Here is a 23153-nt window from a genome sequence, read left to right on the forward strand (position 1 = left end):
ACAACGTGCATGTGTAATTAAAACGTTTCGCTGATTTTACAGAGTTATCTCCCTGTAGTGTTAGGTACCACCTTAAACTGAGGGAAAGACATATTTAATAATCGATGTCAATGTACTTGTTCATGTTATATCTTCTTTTATACATTATGAACAGGACATGTTCTCCCTTCCGCGGAGCACCTGAGCTCACCCCCAATTTTGTTAAGGTTTCGTTTTCCCAGTCTTTAGTTTGCTACAGTGTGTTATATAGAGTGTTTATTGTCTTTTTTATTAACTTTTTTCTGTTGTCATGGAGTTACCAATTTGTCTTCGACAAACGAGTTTTGTACCACTCGCTTTTATATATATATATAAATCTAAATAAAAGGAAGAAGACGCAATCAATAAAGATGAATAAAAAGAAAAGGAGGATTAAAAGGATAAAAAGAAATAAAAGAAATAGATTACATAAAGGTCAGGATGGGTATTACAGACAAGAGGATACTTGGTAAAAAGTGCAGAATAAATGACCAAAATGATAATAGAAAAAAATAGCCACATAAAAAAAAAGAATAACGGGGAGATAAAATATAATGAATAAAGAATAATGAGCCAGATTTATAAGGAAAAGAGAAAAAAAGTTAAAAAAAATTCCAGAACAGAATTACTGCAAATGCATAAAAAAATACTTAAGTTATATATAATTACTTGTTGAGTTACAGTTGCGGATGTAGTTATAATGGTTTTCAGAAGCTTTTTGATTGATAATGTTGTAGTAAGGATCATCAGTGTCATCATAGGTACGACATACCATTGGATTTGACGTCACACGCAATACGAATCCCCAGCAAACACCATTATTTCCTATTATCGATTCGCAAGCGTTAGTACAGTCTTGCGCTGTTGCCGGTGAGATAAAACGATTACCGGTAAAACTCCCATAGTGCCATTTAGTAAAAGTATAGTAAACACCAGTAGTGCAAATACCTGAAACAGATTTTATACGAAATCAGCGAAATCGAGCTCAGTTGTCAGTGATCCGGTACTAAATGATTTAGGGAGATACCATTTGATTTCTAGGGTGAAGGTGGGTTGTGCTTTTAGGATGAAATTTTTAAAAAAATTAGGCAGGACAGGTGTTTTGAGTAAAAAAAAAAGGCAGGATGAGTCGCATTGCAAAATAAAATAAAATAGACAGGACCGAAAAGAGTGAAAAATAAAAAACCAAGGACAGAGATTACAACTTAAAAAAAGGATGGACAACATTTTTCATCCAAGCCCCCCCCCCCCCCCCCCAAAAAAAAACAAGAAACAAATGGTACCTCCCTTATAGCATACATGTAACTATGTTTATTTACTTTTCTGAAGATGTTTAGGAAGCATTAGGACACTAAGAATCTAACTCCGTGGGGCAAATATGAAATATGGCTTTGGTTTTACTTTTGATGTCCTTATTGGCCAATATATAGCACTTGACATATTCACGTACTTGAACATCCTTTGTCTTCACATTGTTGGGTTTAATCGTTCATGTTGAAGGTGAATCTATAATTAGATATAGGAAGATGTGGTGTGAGTGCCAATGAGACAACTCTCCATCAAAATAACAATTTATAAAAGTATATCATTATAGGTCAATGTACGGCCTTCAACACGGAGCCTTGGCTCACACCGAACAACAAAATATAAAGGGCCCCAAAATTACTAGTGTAAAACCATTCAAACGGGAAAACCAACGGTCTAGTCTATATAAAAAACTGTTTTCGACGCACCACGCTTATATTTTTAGTGTTATATATATTAACTGAATAAAATACGTTAAATAAAACCAACATTACTTCACTAATGCACAAATGTTAAACCTATGTATATTTCTTTAATAAATATATATATTATATCATTTAAAAAATAAAGCTTATTGAAGAGAACTGTAAGAGGGGAACAATTTATCTAGGCTGGTTATTAACCTTGCAACATACGGGTATAGCAGAGCCAAACAGATAAAGGACCCAGAATCAGTCTTCTATCAACTAGAAAACCATTAGGGAACGACAATTTAACTTCAAAGGAGGGGGTGGGGAGAGGGTTATGGGTTTTTCCTAAAAATAAATAATCTGATCCCCAATTTGATGGAAAAAAATCTTCTGGTCAAGCAGATGACAAAAAAAAATTTCTGAATGCAGATTTCCCCCATACCTTATAGTGTAAAATTTTGAAAAAAATAATTTGATAGCGTCCAAAAACTAAATGATTTTTTCGCCCCCCCCCCCCCCATCCCCCCTTTGAAGTTAAATGGTTGTTCCCTTACATATCATAAAATATCCATGACATATTGATAAATTTTGCAGTCATAATTTATGGTTTTACTAAGTGATGTTTATAGTGTCTCTGTGTTCTGTCTTTTGAAGGAAAAAAAAAATACAACCTACATTATTTCCAGTGTTTTTATAAGTTATGATTTAGAAATTTTCTAGAAAATAAGATCTTATAGAACAAATATATCAAATAGAGCTAGTGCAATACTGTTTAATAAATTACATTTACATATATGGTTCATTACAATACGCTGCTATTTAAATTGGGTAACAGCCATCTCGTGTCATTCTGAAATCAACCTTAATTTCAAATGAAATGTAACATTCATGATGACACGAGCTTCCACAATAAAGTGCACAGGTAAATTGAAGTATTTTAAAGGGTGGTGAAAGCGTTGATAGTGCGCACATTTTATGAATGAAGTGCTTCCACGCTTCATAAAAATGTACTTCGGTCAACGCTTTAACACCCCAAAATATTTACAAAAAGAAGCATTTAATTCTTAAATAAAATAATACGTTTGTCTTCTTCGCACATAAACGACTTCTTCTCAGTATCACAATCTGCCAAATTCCATTCCAGTCCCGTATTCTGTACAACGGTATAAGTACATAGATACCCAGCACCTTCCGTTTTTGATGAGGACCAATTCTCATAAATTGGCGACGATCCGTCATCTGACCATATGCGATTAGTATTATCACTTGGATTTGGAGCATACAGTCCTATCCAGATGTGCATTCCCCTGAAACAAAAGACCAAGATGAAGCTAGACAAGGGAACGATCCTTTAACTTCAAAAAGGGAAGGGGGTTATTGGTTTTTTTCTAAAAATATTAAAATAATAATGAATAAAAATATCTTGGTCAGGCAACCCAAGAAAATATTCTGAATCCAGATTTTCCCATATCGTATAATGCTTAATATTGAAAAACATAATTTGATTGATAGCGTTAAAAAAAAATCGGACCCAGGAAAAACCATTACCCTATCCCTTTGAAGTAAAGTGGTACTGCTCCCTTAACGAGTTTTCCCCTCCGGAGCCTCGGTCACTTTTACTCAATACTCGGCGTTCAAACTTTGTTATCGCTACACCGAATCCATCGTTTTGATTGGTTGATATCTGATTCTGAGTGTGATTGATTTGTTATCATGCGTAAATTATTAATGATATGACGACAAGGTCCAAGTGTTGCGACTTGTTCTGAATATTGGAAACTTAAACTGAAGAATCGCAAAAACACCTATATCAAAAAGTAAAATATTTAAATGTAGATTATTCATCCATTTCATGATTCAATTGCATAGATTTTTCCATTATACATTGTAGATAAGATGTACACGCAAGAATCATTGATTGATTGTTGGTTGCTTAATGTCCAATGAAAAATATTTCATGCATGTTTTGGACGAAATAGATATATGCAAGAATGTTCACAATTAGATAGTGGTGTAATACAGTAACTGTTATAAATACAGCAACTGTTGTAATACACAAAATATACTATTTAAGTTTAACTAAGTCATGTAAGTAATAAGTTGTAAATTGTATATGGAATTGAATCAAAATAGATTGCTATATTATAATGCAATCTTTGTAATAGAATAAAGTAATGTTAGATACTATGCAAACGTAAATGGATCGGAAGAAAACAGGCACACCTTTTTTTTTTAATCTTATTCTCAAAATGTATTTTATTTCATCGATACAATTATTTGTATATTACATATTTTTGATAATCTCATTTTCAATACGGGCCTAATTATCAGACCTGGACTCGTATTAAATAGCAATGGGTTGATTCAAGCAATAGTATCTTAAAAGTGGGAGGTATTGGTGATCCGTTCTCGACCATTCATATCCCTAATATGCAAATCATATAAAAATTATATAATAATGACAATAGTTACAAGTGGGACGATAGATGTTCTTTGAGAAGGTGATTCTTGGCTTCTCTATAAATCTGTACAAGATTTTGTCCTTGACTATTGCAGACGGTCAAAGCAGTTTCCCACGTCACAGGTGTCGTGTATAGTGTAATATCTCCCGCAATAACCTGATATCCTAAAACCATAAATATATTCTCATCATATTTCAAGTAATAGTTACCTCAAGTCACATTGTGAAAAATATCGAATTGGCTTTATATTCTAAAAGCAATGCAAAAAACTCCCGCAACAATTAATTTCATCCACAACATCAAACATGTTATCTAACAATTATTCAGGGTCTCTCTCTGATACCAAAGGAACTAAGTTGTTCATCTACTGTAATCACACCAACGCTGAGGTTGTCAGTTAAACCCCAATGTGGCAGGTGTGTTCGACTTCAATCTTAAAGTCAAATGAAACGAGGGAGTGGTGAAAAATACTGTTTATTTACAATAGAATTCTTGAACCAATGCATGTATATATCATAAACTTAGTCTTATATACACGATTTTATCATTTTTTTACGTGAAAATATCGCATAATCGTAATTGTTTTCTCTCTCTGTCTGTTATGAAGTAAAAATATGGCAGTTCATTGATTGTCGTGTTTTGAAGCCGTAGTTTACCGATTGTCGCATTATAGTAAATAATCAATAAAAAAGCATGAATATTGGGAACGTGTGTAATATGTCAATCAGGTAAATCAGGTAATAGTTTATTTCAGTGACAGATCTTGAGTTTTACTACCGAAGGTCGATGATTCTCTCCAGGCACCCTGGCTTCCTCCATTAACAAACTAAGCGTCTGTAATAAAGCTTATGTTGTTGAAAGTTGAATTAAACACCAACAATCAATCAATTTTGTTTATCATTAAAAGGAAGTTTAGAGCGTTTAAAAAATATAAGAAAGAAGATGTTATATGATTGCCAATAAGACCAACCTTTTACAAGAGACCAAATGACACATACATTAACAATCATATGTCACCGTAAGGCCTTTCAACAATGAGACTTCTGAATAAAAAAAGGGATAATCAATATCAAAATTGAAAAATAAAACCAAGAATGCCATAGCAAAGGTTAGGTGTTCTTTCGTGCTAATAATCTAATGTTCGTAGTGTTTCTCATGTAAGTACAAATTCGTCGTGATTTGATTTGACATTTGACAACTTGCATTTGAGCACCACTGATAAGTATTTATACTGCACTCGTTCTATTTGAGCAGTCAAAATGCGTTGACTGTATATTTCTGTGCCATATACGGTCACTGACCTGATATCACTTTTCCTCATGAATATTTAAATAGAAATTGTCGAAATTATATTTAATTATTCATACGACCTCTTCAACCTGTTCTTGTTTCCAATGTAAACAACGATGCGTTTAACGACTCAAACTTGTTTCTTTTGAAATTTTTGGGAAAACATATTTCACTTATTAATATTTTTTTGTTTGCAACCTATAAATCATTAAGTTTTATGTTTATTGATGAAATTTTAGTCTGCAACGAATTCGTTCATCATTGATTGCGGTAATGATGTACATTTCATCGTGTTTTATATTTCTCCGTCTGTGTGATATGAGGCCTTTTTAAAGGGGGATTTTTCCCAATATTTAAATCAAATAAATAACATTAACACAATAAACAACAATTGAAAATGTTTTTTAGATTGCAGTATAAAGACAATAATAGTGTATTGACTTGACATATCAACGATATAAGGATTCGGCCCGAAACGGGGAAAATGCTCGGCACAGCCTCGCATTTCCCCGTTTCTAAGCCTCATCCTTATATCGTTGATATGTCAAGTCAATGCACTATTATTGTCTATGTTGATGCTTCAAGTTGTTTGTATTTGATATCAAAACATTTTAAAACAAGTTTGAATTGTGTTAAGCTACGTTGTGGTCACGATCCAATACCAGATCTTTCACAATCCTTTAGCTATATTTGACTGCCATCAGTTATTCTTATACTACGATAATTTATCTCCATACACTAAATAACGACCATGAACTAATCAATAAACGGACTGTCAAATTGTGAATTGAAATGGGGAATGTTTCAAGAGACAATAACCCGACTAAACAGCAGAAACAGCCGAAGGCCACCAATGGGTCTTCATTACAGAAAATTGTGTCTTGACTATGAAATGTCTGTTTTTTGTTGTTGATTTGCTGATATTAATATAGATTATCTTAATTTGAGATATCTTCATTATAAATAAATTAAGAAATAACTTACCGTTTAACAAAATGAGATAGATGATTAAATTCATCATCATCTGAAAAGAAAAAAAAAACGTCATAAATATTTTTATTCTTAGCATTATTACCAATATAGCCGAAATCGAAACGTGCTTTTCTTTTAGTAAGTAAAATAAAATTATTAGTATTGTTTCGTAAAAATACAAGTACTATATACGATTGAAACAAAATAGAGGCCTTCTTTCGCTCATTTTGTAAGTATATCCAATATATGAAAAATGCAAACACTTAAAGGCATGTTCAACCATCTACAAACATGTATATTAATCGCGTGATAAGACCAGCTTCAGTTAAGAGAACAGGCGAAGGCGGCATCACAGATACCCCACAAAGGAGTTATCACGTACTTGACAAACTGAGTCGGAACCTTTTATTTTCTTAAAGAAATCAGTGGGATGGGCCCGTTATTTCCACCTGGACACAGGACTTATATAATATATATATTACGTAATAATAACGGATATAGTAATTTCAGTAGAATATAACCTGTATCAACGCACTAACTTGTTAAATGTATTTTGAACCATGGAAGTATTATATTGTCGATATAATACTTCCATGGTCATATAATATGTTACAATACTGATAATAAAATATTAATTCAATGTCATGCAATAAGGTTTAAATGCTAAAAGTTTTTAGAAGATAGAGTTTAATGTCTGCTTTTTTAGATTAATTCTGCGAATTGTTTTTGTTTGCAAAATCATCAAACAGAATTATAAAGAGAATCACTACTATTTGAATAAAATGGAGGATTGAATTGGAGAATGTGTCAAAAAGACAACCATCCAACCAAAGAGCAGAAAATGGTGCGTCTAAACACGGCTAAGGACTCCGAAGTGCACTAATGAGTTATATTATGCTACTACAAGGACTAAAAGAGGTGTTGTACAATGTAAACAAATTTCTTATCTAGATGAAAGTTGATATTGCATGCACATATTCAAATTTAATCAATAAAAGATCACCAATGATAATTGAACAATGCCTGTGCCGGTTTTCGTTAATTTTTCCGAAAATCACTAAACTATAAGACACGTGTCAAAATATATAACTGATAACACTTTAACTTTAAAAAAATGAAAAAAAAAAATATTTGGATAAGAAAATTACCCTGACATTTAGATATATTTACCATAAAAATATGTTTTTAAATTTAATTTTTTTTTAATATGCATCGGTTTATGATTAAATGAAAAATATAGAAAATTGTTTAGCTGGGTTTTTTTTCAGGAAGGAAAATAAGGTTTGCATCGAGAAAAATAACCCCTTCTCTATAAATGATCATTTATTGAGGCCCATTTATTTACCTAAGTGGGGGCTTAAATTTCCGTAGATTTATCGCAAAGGACCTCTTTAGTGCAACAAGAACAAAAATGTGCACTAAGGGCCTGATGGAATGATACAACTGCTACAAAGGACATGAAATATAGAAATAGACTTGGTAAAAATACATGATTTTAAATTGTTTAATTATATCTTTTTTAATAAGAAAGTTATTCAATGTTTTCTCGGCACGCGCCTCAATCAGTTGATTGTCACTGTTAGTGTGTAATCGGTAGAAGTTCAAATGTTCTCTCAACCGTGAGCCGTTTATAATCCGCTTGTATACTGATTAAACGTGCCGGATTAAACATGTAGATGGTATTTCAAATTGTCTGCATGTTTTTAATATTTTTTACTTTTAATGTAATAGCGTATTTTCAACTCTCATTTGAGGATTTTTTTTACTTTTTTAATTTTAAAATGACAAATAATTGTGAACTCTTCACGGAAAGGTGAGGATTTGTATTTAATTGCTTAACGTCCAGTGGCCAATTTTTCATTCATTTAATTCTGATGTCCGGAACCATGCCTCACATCAAGGTTTTTTAATTGATAGAACATAGGCAAATACAAAAAGATTTTATTGACTATATTTGCTGCCTTGGTCTCTATATGATGATTTATTATGTTTTATGCAAGGGACACTAAACTCATGTTCAACAAAAACAAATTTACTCAGTTCTTTATGAAGCCACCATACTAACATCTCCTCTTTCGCTTTTTTTGTTGTTGTATATATTTTTTCTTCTTCGTTTTCCTTGTCTTTTAAAATTTTTAAATATATTTATTCCATCATAAATTTTATTTGGTGCTGAAAATAAGAGTACGAAGGTATTTGTTAAATTCTGTATATAACTAATCGAAGTGCCTGTCCCAAGTCAGGAGCCTGTAATTCAGGGGTTGTCGTTTGTGTATGTGTTACATATTTGTTTTTTATATTTTTTTATATATAAATAAGGCCGTTAGTTTTCCCATTTGAGTTGTTTTACATAGACAATAATAGTGCATTGACTTGACATATCAACGATATAAGGATGAGGCTTAGAAACGGGGAAATGCGAGGCTCTGCCGAGCTTTTTCCCCGTTTCGGGCCGAATCCTTATATCGTTGATATGTCAAGTCAATGCACTATTATTGTCTTTATACTGCAATCTAAAAAAAAACATTTTATATTGTTGTTTAATGTGTTAATGTCATCATTGATTTAAATATTGGGAAACTTCCACCCTTGTATAAAAAGGCCTCATATCATGCAGGCGGAGAATTATACAACACGATGAAATGTACATTTACCTGTTGAAACTCACAATCGATGGTGAACGAATTTGTTTGAGAATGAACTAAAATATCAACAATAAGCATAAATACTTTGATTTATAGTATGCAGACCAAACATATTAACAAGTGAAATATGTTTTTTTTTAATAAAAATTGCAAAAGAAATAAGTTTGAGTCGTTGTATACATTGAAAACAAGAACAGGTTGAATAAGGTCGTATGAATAATTAATCATAATCTCGGTAATTTCTATTTAAATATTCATGAGGAAAGTGATATCATGACAGTGACTGTATATGACATAGAAATATACGGTCAACGCAATTTGATTGCTCAAATAGAACGAGTGCAGTATAAATTGTCATATCGGGGCCTTTTATAGCTGACTATGCGATATGGGCTTTGCTCATTGTTGAATCCGTGCGTTGACCTATAGTTGTTAATGTCTGTGTCATTTTTGGTCTATTGTGGACAGTTGTCTCATTGGCAATCAAAGTTAACCACATCTTCTTTTTTTATTAGCGAAGTAAAACAACCATTAATAATTATGCATATGAGCATTATATATATTTATATAATATTTGAAATAGAAGCAGACATACCATTTGTGACACCAATTTCATTTATTTCCACATCTTAAAATCATATATTTCAACATTTGTCCAGTTCTTTAGCGTCTCTTAATAATGACAGAACGGGCTTTGGAGTCATATATATTATGATTAAGTTAACTAAATTATTTTAAAAGTTCTCCCACATTGTGAATTATATTTCTTACATCACTATGATTATTACATGGTATTCATCTTCAATTGTTGAAATAAAGATGAAAGGTTAAAAAAAAAAGCATTGACATCGGTAATAAAGTTATCGTTCATAGAAGACAGTTATGATTTAGGTTATCTTTTTAAAACATAAAATAGTATCTACCTCTTGGAGTTTATCTATAATACTTCTGTAATCGGGCTTTGAAGAACCCCACGGACGCTACATACTCTAATATATCTTTCAAGGTAGAATGATAGTATGTAAACTCTTGTGATGTAAATAGGAAATGAAATCTCAAAACATTTTTGTTTCTCAATTTGTATCTCAAAATTGGCTTTTTTAAAAAAGGAAGCTTTAATAACAATGTCCTTAAAAACAAAATAAAACAAAGGTTAAGTAAAAACAATATTCAATTTTTAATTTTTCTTACATCAACTTGAAACTATACCACGCTAAACCGTTAGGTTTATTCAACAACAACCATTAATTAATCAATTAGTAACGATCAAAAGACAATAGTTTATTGGATAAGGTTGATTGAACATGATGATTGGGAATTAGCAATAAGCCGTTGGTCACGTGCCGAGTGGCACGCGATGAGTAAAAAGTCATGTTACTTCAAATTACAATATCTATTGATACCAAACTTTATAAGTATGAGTTATATACTCATATCATTTTATATCCATGTTCTTTGGGGTCTTAAAACATCGTTTTAGTGTCCTTAGTGCAAAAACTTTCTTCTGAGTGCACTAAGAAGTCCTTTGCGGTATTTCTAAACACCGCCTAAATTTGGACACCGATCGCGAAGCCTGACTGCCATAAACAACCGATTACGAACAGCAAACAGTGGATATGTATGAAAGACAACGACGGACACAAAATGATTGCACTGAATAATTTCAACTACCATTGAGATCGATTTTTCAAATCTCCTTATCAAATTATCTTTGGATATCTATTACCGTTTGTTTCCAAATTGAAATTAAAATTTGCATCTTCCCAAAAAGTTTTAGGTAAAACCCCGAGAATCTCACCTAATAGAAATTTGAAGTGTCAGCATGTTTGAAAATATGTATGAATTTTCTTACATACTTGAAGTTGTATAAGGAATATAAACAAATTTAGTATGTTTACTGTACAAGCAAACAACAGACACCAATTGTGTCTTATATGTTTTAAATAATTTTTACTGAGAGCAAAATTTGATTAATTGATTATTCGGTGGTTCTTTAAACGTGCAGTGGCAAAATATTTATGCATACGCAGGACGAAAAGCCGTTTCAGAAGTATCTTATGAAGTATTTGGTATAACAAATGTTTAAATTTTCGAATCAAATTTTTCTAACAAAATAACATCTTTTGCTCTTAATTAACACATACGATTCTGATAACAATGAATAATATAAGGAACATTGTAACTTACATAAAAAAAAAGAGATTAATATGATTGTTTAATCAGTTGTTTTGTCAGTTTGCTCGTGTCAGTCGGATCACTGATTTTCGGCAATATCAAGGAAAAACCGACACGTTCTAAATATTGTTCAACTACTCATTAATTGGTGAAATTAACCCATTAGTAATTAGTAATATGTCCTGTTGATAAGTATATATGTAAAGAACTACAAAAATTTGCAGTGCATGTTACATAAAAGAATCAAATAATTGCTGCTATGCTTGTTGTGAATACGAAAACAGCTTACAATATTTTAGATATATACATATATAATCGTTTATAAAATGTATCCGTCAAAGTGAAAAAATATATAACATGAAAATAAAAATACATAGCTCATTCATTTATTGCAATCAATTATATCAAACATGTAGTTGAAATGTTTTCTAGAACCAGTCACTGACTGTGGATAAAATGCGTCGGACATTGTATGCATAAGAATAAAATTTAGATTTATAACTGTATGAAATAAAACTAGTAAGGCTGAGCAAAATCAAGACACTATAATTTTGATTGTTAGAAGCTTCTGTCCAAGTTCACAAATATTTCCGGTGCCTATAAAATAGCCGACTTTAATTAAGTTATTTGAATCTGAGCTGGCAAAATAAGATATTATATATTATGCTGGTATCGGCAAAACATTTACAAGTATTGCCTTTAATTAAAATGCATATCAATTTTAAATACTATTCTAAATAAAATAGCTTTGAAAATCGTGTAAAAAGCGTTCGTTGTTCATTCGTCAATGAATCATTCAACGTGCGTGTATCGTGCGTGCGTGTATCGTGTATTTATCATTCATCGTGCATCGTGCGTGTATCGTGCGTTCATGATTCATCATTCATTTTGCGTTAATCCTCCATGTAACGCTCATCGCTCATCGTGCGTGTATCGTGCATTCACCGTGCGTGAATCGTGCGTGTGGTCAGTTTTAGAATTTTAGAAGGTCTGTAACAACTCGAGTTGTTTCCTAATTTCAATATAATAATAAACGAGCCTTTGGCATCATTACAGTTAAAATCAAGCAATATCTAATATTCACAAGTTTTTAAACATTTATTTTTTACTTCAAACAGAGAAAGATTGTAAATATGTCAAAATACCTTTTGCATGTTTTCCACTGAAATGTTTTTTGTGCAATTAATAATCTTTAACAAGATTTAAGTCTTTTAAAATGAACATCGAGTTCATTGTCGAATTTACATATTGATTATGAACTAAGTGTTACAAATAACCCATACAAATGATATAACTTAACAATTACTTATTTTTTCTAAAGAAACAAAGTTTAACTAGTAAAATATACATGAGAATAAATAAAGTGTGTTTAAACAATTTTGTGATAATTTTCATTGTCTCATCATTGATTTTTGTATTATTCGGTCTCTTTTTAGAGAGATTTCATAATTATTATTGGTATATTTAATTGTAAAACTAATTAGAAACCCGCTTATGAAAAACTTTTATTGAATTGATTAACTGTCAACCTCTCTTTAGTTTTAGTAAAGTTTATTGTGAACCTTTAATTTGGATTCTGCATTCTGAAGGACATTTTAGCGAAAAACAAAAATACAAGTGGATGTTTTAACGCAGACATTATAGCATCGAACTCATTCTCATTAGGCCATTTTTTTTAAATTAGCAAAAATTAACATTTAGTCTTAGATGGTGTTTTTAAAACTTGGTAGTGGCTTTGAACTAGCCGTCAGCAACTACGAGTAATCTAAGATCAGTATTGAGTACCCGTCCACGTCCAATCTGGGTATTTGTTATATTATTTATATTTGCATCCGTCTGATGAGTTAAGTCTATTTCAACTTATTTTTATATAGTTGGTTCTTTTGTTGTACTGCTACACCACTGTCCAAGGTTGGTGGGAGGGTTATGATCCCGCTAAGAATGTTTAACCCCGCAAAATTTTGTATGTATGTGACTATCCCAAGTCAGGACTCTGTAATTCAGTAGTTGTCGTTTGTTGATGTGTAAAATATTTGTTTTTCGTTCGCTTTGTGTACATAAGTTAGGCCGTTAGTTTTGGATATATTATGTTCGATAAAATTAAAGTCCTTACAACTATCACAGAAAACCGAATTCATGCTTGCTGAATTTTTAAGTTGTTTGTATTTCCTATTTTGTTGAAAATGGATAAAAAAAACTGTTGATGAAACGAACAGGAAAAAAAGGTATAATATATGTGATAGTTTCATATTTGAGACAAGCATCAATTTATAAACAACAACGTATATTAGATTTAGAAGTATTGACGAATCTTCATCTACCACAAAACAAGATATTTCAAAAGAGAACAAACACTTTTTACGAACAGTATAGCATCAAACTCCAAGGCAGTACCAACTCTGATCCGCGTACTACTCACACTAATGATGGAATAAAGGGATATAATTCTGGAACGGATACGATCACTGTGCGGAGTTTGGTATCGCAAGAGCTCATTACACACGTTCACTCGGAAGTTCCAGGGTGAAAAAAACTCGTATAAGGAAGCAGTTTTTCGGTGAATTGTCTCTTTTTTTTTGAAAAAAAAGTTATTGGAAATAGAAAATGTAGCAACTGTGCTGAGATTGGATATTTTAGAAATAAAAAGTAATAATACTGAGCTGACTTATATGTTATAAGTTCATTTTGCTTTTGAACTATTTATACACATGGTTTCCCCATAAAATATCAAAATTATTTGATAAACGATTGTACATTTGAGTATTCCAATTATCAGGGAAACAAAGACCATCTAAATTACTTAATTTTCTTAAGCAAACATCTTATGAACTGGTGACTATTTGTCTACTCAAAGATGTATTCGTAATTTCAATAAATAAATATTTGTTTATATATTTGAGAATTACATGATTCTTTTTATAATTGTATAAGGGTTGTAAAAGAGTTCACCGAAGCACATTTTGTATGAAGCGCTGAACTTCTAATATAGAATCGTATATCCCAGACTAAATATCAACCAGGGGTGGTGTTCACGAAGCTGTCTTTTGATTAGGACGCTTCATTAGACCATCTAATGACACGTCTTTGTCCTAAGTCGTGTTCTCGAATATTAGGATACGTTCGAGAATGTCAACAATCAGTACGTAATACAAAAAATGTGTATCCCAGAGGCCGTGTCAATGAAAGTATCCTAGGATATGTCCTAAGATATGTCTTAGGTCATTATTAAGGATGGTCTTAGGATGTGTCTGAGACATGTCTTAGGATGTAAAACAAAGTTATCTTAGGACAGTCCTAACTGCGATGGTTCTAATACCATCCTAACACATTTAACTTATTGAAAAAAGTATGAAGAGAGGTGAATGGCCTATATTTTACTGTATTTCAGTATATACGTAAAAGGCTGGAGAATGACTCTTTTATGGAAAACAATTAACGCAAAATATAAGTTTTGATGTAATATGAATAGTCACGTTATTATATATGATAACAGATATACTGAATGAATTTCTTACGTCAAAAATAAAAGTAAATATTCAAAAAAACTTGGTTGAATGCGATATTCGTGTTGAAATTTTAGTACATAAACTTGTTTAAAAATTGTCATTAGGTCCACTCGATTTTATTTCACGTATTGAATAAGGATAGTTAAAAAAAAGAAGTCACTGAATATTTTCCACTTTAAAATCATTAAATTGAACTGTATGTGCAAGTGCAAAAATGTTGTACATGTATATGATCATAGTATTTTTTAAGCTTCCAAAAGGGCAGCACCATTTATTTAAGATTAGCGTAATACTGTGACATCGTAAAATAAACTTTATAGAGAGTTACTATTGATGCACATTTCATACAAATATGTATATAGAAAAGTGATTTCAGAAAAAAAAGCACTTCACCAAATGACTCTGCAATATCTCAATGTATTGATACATGTGCACCAAATAAGTTCCAGAAGATACACCGAAAGTTTTTTTTTCTATTATTTAGGTTATGCCATATTTGTTGTTTTTATTTCGTTTAAGTTCATCGCAACTATTAGGACTATCCTACATAAAATGCACTAGATTGAGAAACGGCGAATTGTACACATTATATGCAGAAGATGATAAGGAAAATTGTCAATGCCATATATGTATCGGATCTTGTTAAAGGGAAAAAACTTTTAAAGTTGGTTCGCGTAACTGCTTTTCTGAATCAAAGAGTGTATAATCACATGACTACGTTGGTAGCCATTTTAAAAAAGAACATATAAGATAAAAACAAAATTTATCTGAAGTAAACTTTGCCTGACGGAGGAATATTTATCTTTCTCATACATAATTTATCAACCGATGAGACAACTATACACCAAATGACATAAAAATTTACAATTAAAGATCATCGTACGGCCTTCAACAATGAGCAAAGCCCATAATCTTAGCCAGCCATACAATTTAACACCAAGTATATTTTTACAATAGTTCATTTGGACTCTCTCTATTTCCTGGGCTTTATGTGCACCCCATATTTGATTTGCATAACTCAATAAAGAATTTATATAAGTATCAAAAAGTTATAACAAAGTGATGTAGTTTAAAAACGTATTTTTCACATTTCTTCTTTAAGCAAACATTGCTTTTCTACCTTATTTCGACAATTATTGTTGTAATATATTATATTTAAGAAATAATTCCTTCATGTCATGCTCTATGCTCATTTTAACATGGGTAGACATTACATTTGTCAATATTTTACACTGAGTGTTAGCGAGGTTTAAAATGTGGTCACATATTATGCCTGTCCATATCAAAATGAGCATAGAGCATGACATGAAAAAATTATTTCGATTCTAATAGGACAAATACAGTATTTTTATAAGTCGAAGCGAACGAAAATACCGTAACAATATTTGGCTTTTCCCATTTCCTTCCCGAGGAGTCTGTGCATTACATTTCATATTTGATAAGTTTAAAAACTACGAGCAGGGTAAATATATGTTGTTTTATAAAAATAAATAATAAAAGTTTATAGCTGCTTAAATGTATATATTTTAAATGATTACGATGGAAATAACGTAATATACACAGTAAGTTCATGCGCATGTTTCAAACATATTTTGTGCTCATTAGAACACGACTTTGTTTACAAATCGTAAGAAGGACGTCATATTAGAATTGCCATTAAAATTCAAAAGTACACCAAGGTAGTTAAAACTATCAACAACTTCAATTTCTTTATAATCATAATGCAATTTCTCCTCAATATGAACTCTACCACTTTTCCCAAATACTACAATTTTAGTTTTATTGATATTAGGTCTAAAGCATATTTTGTAACCCTTATACAGATTCTGAGAAAATAACCATAATTATCATCAGCATACATAAGAAGAAATAAATTCAATTCTTTCATCTAATATGGTATGGCATTACTATTAATGAAAGCCATTTCACAATCGTTAAAAAAGAGGGATGAAAGATACCAAAGGGACAGTCAAACTCATAAATCTAAAAACAAACTGACAACGCCATGGCTAAAAATGAAAAGGACAAACAAGCAACAGCACACACGACACAACATAGAAAACTAAATTAAACAACACGAACCCAACCAAAAAACTAGGGGTGATCTCAGGTGCTCCGGAAGGGTAAGCAGATCCTGCTCCACATGAAGCACCCGTCCAGTTACCTATGTGATAACAAATCCGGTAAAAAGTCTAATTCGGTAGGTCACATTCATGAAAGGGAAGGGTATTGTAGTTACGACGTGAGGAACATATCCGATATCATTTGTGAAACGGTTATTCCATAACGGTCAACCAACTCGCGATGGCGTCCGTAAAATTTACGAAGGGATGATTTCAACTTCACCATTTGGAACTCTTGGTTTAATAGCTTCCTTGTGAGCAGCAACCTTCTATCAAGAAAATCATGATAGGAAATGCAAGCACAGAAATATCGTATCAATTGGGAGATGTATACCCCGTATGCAGGTGCTGCTGGAATGTTGCTACTTAGAAATGGAAATTTCACAATTGGAAAGCTGAAATCATCTCTTTTGTCGTAAAGTTTTGTTTTCAACCGTCCTCATTGTCAATTACTAGATGTAAGTCAAGATATGAGGCCGACTTAACTGTATCTGTAGTATCCTTTTTCTCTTGCTCGATTGGATAGATGCGTTCCACATAGTCACCAAATTTTGAATTATTTAGTGAAATAGCATAATCTATGTAGCGAAAAGTAGAGTTAAAGGATATTGCTAACTTCTTATCCTTCTTCCTAAGAAGTTCCTGCATAAAGTCAGCCTCATAATAATAAAGAAACAAATCGGCAGGAAAAGGGGCACAGTTTGTTCCCATTGGAATGCCGACAGTGTGTTGAAAAACACTTCCTCCGAACGTAACAAATATGTTGTCAATCAAGAAATCAAGTATCTTGATAATATCAGTTTCAGAGAATGCTTTGTTCGAATCAGAGTGATCCTTTACAAAGTAGGATTTATCCCTCCCTAAGACAAGATACTTGTATCTACGTTGGCCATTTTTTACGAAGCAAAGCAATACCAACTCTTTCAATTGGTCTTTTAGTTTGGAATGTGGAATACTAGTGTAAAGAGTAGAAAAGTCAAATGTTGTAATACTGTTACAAGATGAAAGAGAGTTAGATTGTATGTACTCTAAAAGATGGTTGGAATTTTTAAGTATCCACATCTGATTCACGCCCCCTCTAGAATATGCAGTTTCACAATAACTTTGAAGCCCGTCTTTGATTGCTGATAAAATAGATGTTAATAATTTCGAAAGAGGTTTCGTGGAGCACTTGGAAGACCCAGCAATATACCGTTGTTTGTAAGGACATTTATGTAGTTTAGGTATCCAATATAGTGATGGCAGATCCAGTTCTTCATCTTTGGATGAAATTCCAAAGGAACACAGAACAGGCCTATGATTATCCAGGATTTCCTCTTTGGTAAGTGTCGTGAGGGTATATGTTGAGTTTCCAAGTGAATTGTCAATACCTAATTCGTTTATCAAGCAGTTAATGTAATGTAATGAGTTTTATACACAAAAACGATGTTGTTTGGGCTTTATCTGCGGGGACAACAACATATTTGTCAAAGAGGTAGGATAGGTGTTTTGCAACATTTGGGTCTTTAAAGATTGACGTAGCATGGGCATTGATAGACCCATTCAGTTTCTTAATTCTGATTTGTATCAACGACCTCACTGCCTTAATCCATTCGGAAAGAGTGTCTACGCCTTCCTTCTCGCGCTTAGCCCTTTGCCTGGCATAATCCTCAACTGAATCCATCAAAATTTTAAAGTTGTATTTCCAATTGATGGATATAGGCTCACGATATTTCGGACCTTTCGATTACACATTTCGTAGAGAAGTGTTATTTACAATGTTGAGGTCACCGGTAATAACGTGGCTAGCAAGAATTATATGTGAATTGGGAACTAGCACAAGTGCAATCAGGAGGTTTAGACTTGAAGTCGTCAATATCGAGATCCTGCAAAACTTGTTTGTTAAAATATACGTATGGAAGATAACATCTCTCCCTGCATCAGTCCCAATTCATTGGTGAAGAAATCAGAATAAAAACCACTAGAAAGTGTTAATTAGACTAAGCAATTTTGACAAGCAATTTTGATACAAGTTGGTATTAAATTTTCGTGTATGCATGCATGCAGTCTTTTAAAAATGGCAGAAATGTACACATGATTGACAATAAAGTTAATTGGAACAAAATTTGTTCTATAGTCTTTTTTCAATGTTTTCTTTTATCTAATTTTTAAATAAAAAAATCAATATTTCTTTCAACTTCGAAAAAGAATAAGCCACTTGACTGAATAAATTTTATTCAAAATTTGTTCTTTAGCCTGTTTCTTTTACAATGTAAAAAAAAGTAGCTACTTGACCAAATAAATTTGATTAAAAAATTTGTATGAATATTTGTCTTTGTTTTTTTTCAATAAAGTTAATGTATACAAAAGCACTGAAATCGTTAAACTTGTTTGTTTAACTTGTTGATATAGATAAATTAAAAACTTAACAAAGAAATCAAAATATTTTCTACGTATTTGCCTCCATTTTGGAACCGGAAATCACTATTTTTCTTCATTTATATGTTGTTTTGTCGTACATAGGAATTGTTTTGAACGTTTTATAATAACTAACATTGGATTGTACCTATAACACATCTTTCAAGGATTTACATCCCTTGTGAAGTTGGTTGAAAGTATCAAAAATTATTTTTTACATTTTTGCCGGCATTTTGAAACTGGAAGTCACCTTTAGTTTCATACATGTATTGTCTAGTCGTAATTAAGGAGCTGTCATTTACTTTTTATCAAATCTAACATTAGATTTTACATAAAACACACCTTTCAGATGATTAACGAATTATTGCCAACTTGTAATGATGCCATTTCCAAAATGTGTGGTGGCCATCCTGAAAAAATGATTTTTTTTTCTGGCCAGCAGCGGATTTTTTATAAGTATCATTTAGTCAACCTTTATACCAAATTTCATGCTTGTATCACGATTTGCACAATTATGTCCATAATATCTCCCAATATTCCATCAGGAGTTAAAGTTTGTCTTATCTAGCATAAATAAGTGAAAGGGATATATAATTGAAAAAAATGAGTGCCAAGTATACTAGTATCATATATTAAACCACACAACGATAGCACACTTAATGAGATAAAAAAAAAACAATATCTGGCTGATTTTATAAAAGTAGAAATAGTAAAAAGGTGATTTGAATGTCAATAAATAATTTACGGATCAGTTTGCTTTTGGTCTTTACATTTTTCTGTAGATAAATAATAGCGTTACTCTATCTACTATAATTGTTGTCTTTGTAAAAGGCGCAAACGTAGAGTGAAATCATCTAGTAAGTGATTTATGTTGTGTAGGCTTTTACATAATTGATAAAATAACAAATGCCTACAGGGTAAAACTATATTCAATTATTATATTACAGCGTTAAAAGGTAAAATAAGACAACCGTACGTTTAACATTCTATAAGTTTCACCGAATCATACTCAAATTCACGGGTTTGACATACAATACCACCGTTAAAATTTTGATGTACTTTTAATAAGATTTCAACCAAACGTCTAACCCAATATCTGTAGCTAAAAAAGAATAAACTAAATAATCTAATTATCTTGAAGAACGAAATTTTTTACTAAATAATTTATTAGAAACGCAATGCAATGATTCATTGACACCGGACACGTTATTAAATACATGAAGTTGTAATACTTCAATACCGTCAGATTTAACGTCGCTGCTCAAAAGGAAAAAAAGAAAAATTTACGATAATTAACGAAAATTCGTCCCATTTATCATAAAAGGACTAGACAAGAAACTAAAATAAAAAATAATACAAGACTAACAAATTAAAGGCAAAAGGCTCTTGACTTGGGACAGGCGCAAAAAAGCGACGGGGTTAAACATGTTATTTTCCCTATAACTCTAGCCAATGTAAAAAAGTAAACGTATAACAAACGCACATTAAAATCAGTCCAAGAGAAGTCCGAGTCTGATGTCAGAAGATGTAACCAAAGAAAATAAACAAAATTATAATAAGACATAAATAACAACAGTCTACTAGCAGTTAGCTGACATGCCAGCTTCAGACCTCAATTAAACTGATTGAAAGAGTATGTCTTCATCATATGAATATCAGGCACAATCCTGCCCGTTAGAGTTTTAGTATCATATTATCATAACATATATGAGAAGAACATACATGACATAACCCGTGTCATGTCAACAACTGGTTTTTAAATAAATGGGTTTAGTTATGATGCAAAGACCCTATAAGTGAATCAATATCAATGACAAAATATGCAATCTTTAATGAACTGACAACAGTATCATAACTATATCCTTTCTTTATAAGTCTATGTAAAGGTTTTGTTAGCTTCTGAGGTAAATACGGACATTTTTGGGCTTTATAAAGAACATTTCCATAAAATATTGGATGTGAAATACCTGAACGTTTAAGAAGTCTGCATGTTGAAGTCTGCATACTGAAAACCTTCCATCCTTTATGGGTAGATTTTACATAGATAAATAAAATCGTATAAGATAGGCAAAATGAGGATGTTAAATTTGATGTATGTCTTTTTTGAGCTTATTCGTTACATTTGTTGTTTTTATAGTGATTAAGATGAAAACACAATGTTGACTGCTGAACCCCTATTTTTGACATTTTTACTTATTGAGTCTGTTTGGTTTGTTCACGCATCGTTGACAATCTAATGGAATTTGATGCGACTGTCATACAAGTGAGAGGTTTAGCTAGCTATAAACCAGGTTCAATCCATCATTTTCTACATAAGAAAATGTCTGTACCAAGTCCGGAATATGACAGTTGTTATCCATTCGTTTGATGTGTTTGAGCTTTTGATTTTGCCATTTGATTATGACTTATATCTAGAAATTGACTATGAGGGTCGGTTGAAAACAAAACTTTACGACAAAAGAGATGAGTTCAGCTTCCAAATTGTGTGAATTTTCGTTTTTCAACCAAGAGTTCCAAATGGTGAAGTTGAAATCATCACTTTGTAAATTTTACGGACGCCATCACGAGTTGGTTGACCGTTATGGAATATTCATTTCACAGATGATATCGGATATGTTCCTTATGTCGTAACTACAATCATGTTCCCTTTTCACGTATGTGACCTACCGAATTAGACTATTTACCCCTATCTGTGACATTTTAAACTATTGTTTTTGTTGTTTTGTTCACACATCGTTGTCAATATAATGGCATTTGATGCGACTGTCATAGAAGTGAGAGGTTTAGCTAGCTTTAAAACCAGGTTCAATCCACCATTTTCTACATAAGAAAATGCCTGTACCAAGTCAGGAATATGACAGTTGTTATCAATTCGTTTGATGTGTTTGGACTTTTGATTTTGCCATTTGATTTTGGACTTTCCTTTTTGAATTTTCCTCGGAGTTCGGTATTTTTTGTGTTTTTACATTGAATCATATTTACGAATGATGTCCTTATACATGTTATACCGATGACAAAATTTAGTAAATGTTTTGGCTAGTTTAAAGAAAACCCTGGTGTAATAATTTTTCAGTAATACATAAATTTCTCTCCTTAAAATCTAGAACATTGTTACATACACGAGCGAATCGTACAAGTTAAGATACATAAACACCGTAAGATGATAACAAGGGAACGTCACCATCTAAAAATGGATAATTAACGATAAGAAATAAAAAATCATCTCTTTTATCATAAATTTTAGTATTGAGCTTTCCGTTTATGATATACATACATATATATCAAGATCGAGGAAAGGGCAGTGGTCATTGTTATCATAAGTGTTATTTAAAGTAGGTTCAACAGGATAAATTTCGTTAGTATACATACTGAAGTCGTCATTATTGAGAGCCAAAATGTCATCCAAATATCTAAAAGTATTATTAAATTTGTGTATCAGATGTTTCGATGGGTCTTTGCTAGTTAAGATTAGTTATGCTAGATACATGTAACTAACATCCAATGATTTTTCTTAAGATTTGCAAAAAGAACCCCTGTTGACTCGGAGGTATCAAGTTATAACTTATTATAATGGTATTTTACCTATATTCTTTCTTTTTGTTTAGGTAATTTTTACTATTTATAATCAGCATCTTGCCTCAATAATTTAAAACAAATAACAAAAAAAGGAAGCGAAATAATATATCACATATGTCTGCTTTGCGTTTGTTTCAATGCTAGAAACACATTTTCGTGGAGGATATATGCTAAATTTGTCAGAATTAATGTATTCTTACTCAAACAAAATTGGTTCAAATATAAAAAACTGACGAACCAACAATTTACAGAGATTGAATTACAACATTACTTA

The 23153-nt window shown here is 31.8% G+C and overlaps 1 long non-coding RNA gene across 1 annotated transcript; it reads right to left on the bottom strand.

Moving 5' to 3' along the window:
- Window positions 1-701: 701 nt before the first annotated feature.
- On the bottom strand, window positions 702-6511 carry LOC143058505 (uncharacterized). The gene is made up of 4 exons (XR_012973093.1): window positions 6470-6511; window positions 4206-4359; window positions 2814-3040; window positions 702-966 (listed from the first exon to the last, which is right to left on the bottom strand). It is a non-coding gene; the product is annotated as an uncharacterized LOC143058505 (long non-coding RNA).
- Between the last annotated feature and the right edge of the window lie 16642 nt (window positions 6512-23153).

Source organism: Mytilus galloprovincialis, chromosome 14 (genome assembly GCF_965363235.1).
Source record: "Mytilus galloprovincialis chromosome 14, xbMytGall1.hap1.1, whole genome shotgun sequence".
In the NCBI taxonomy this organism is placed as follows: domain Eukaryota; kingdom Metazoa; phylum Mollusca; class Bivalvia; order Mytilida; family Mytilidae; genus Mytilus; species Mytilus galloprovincialis.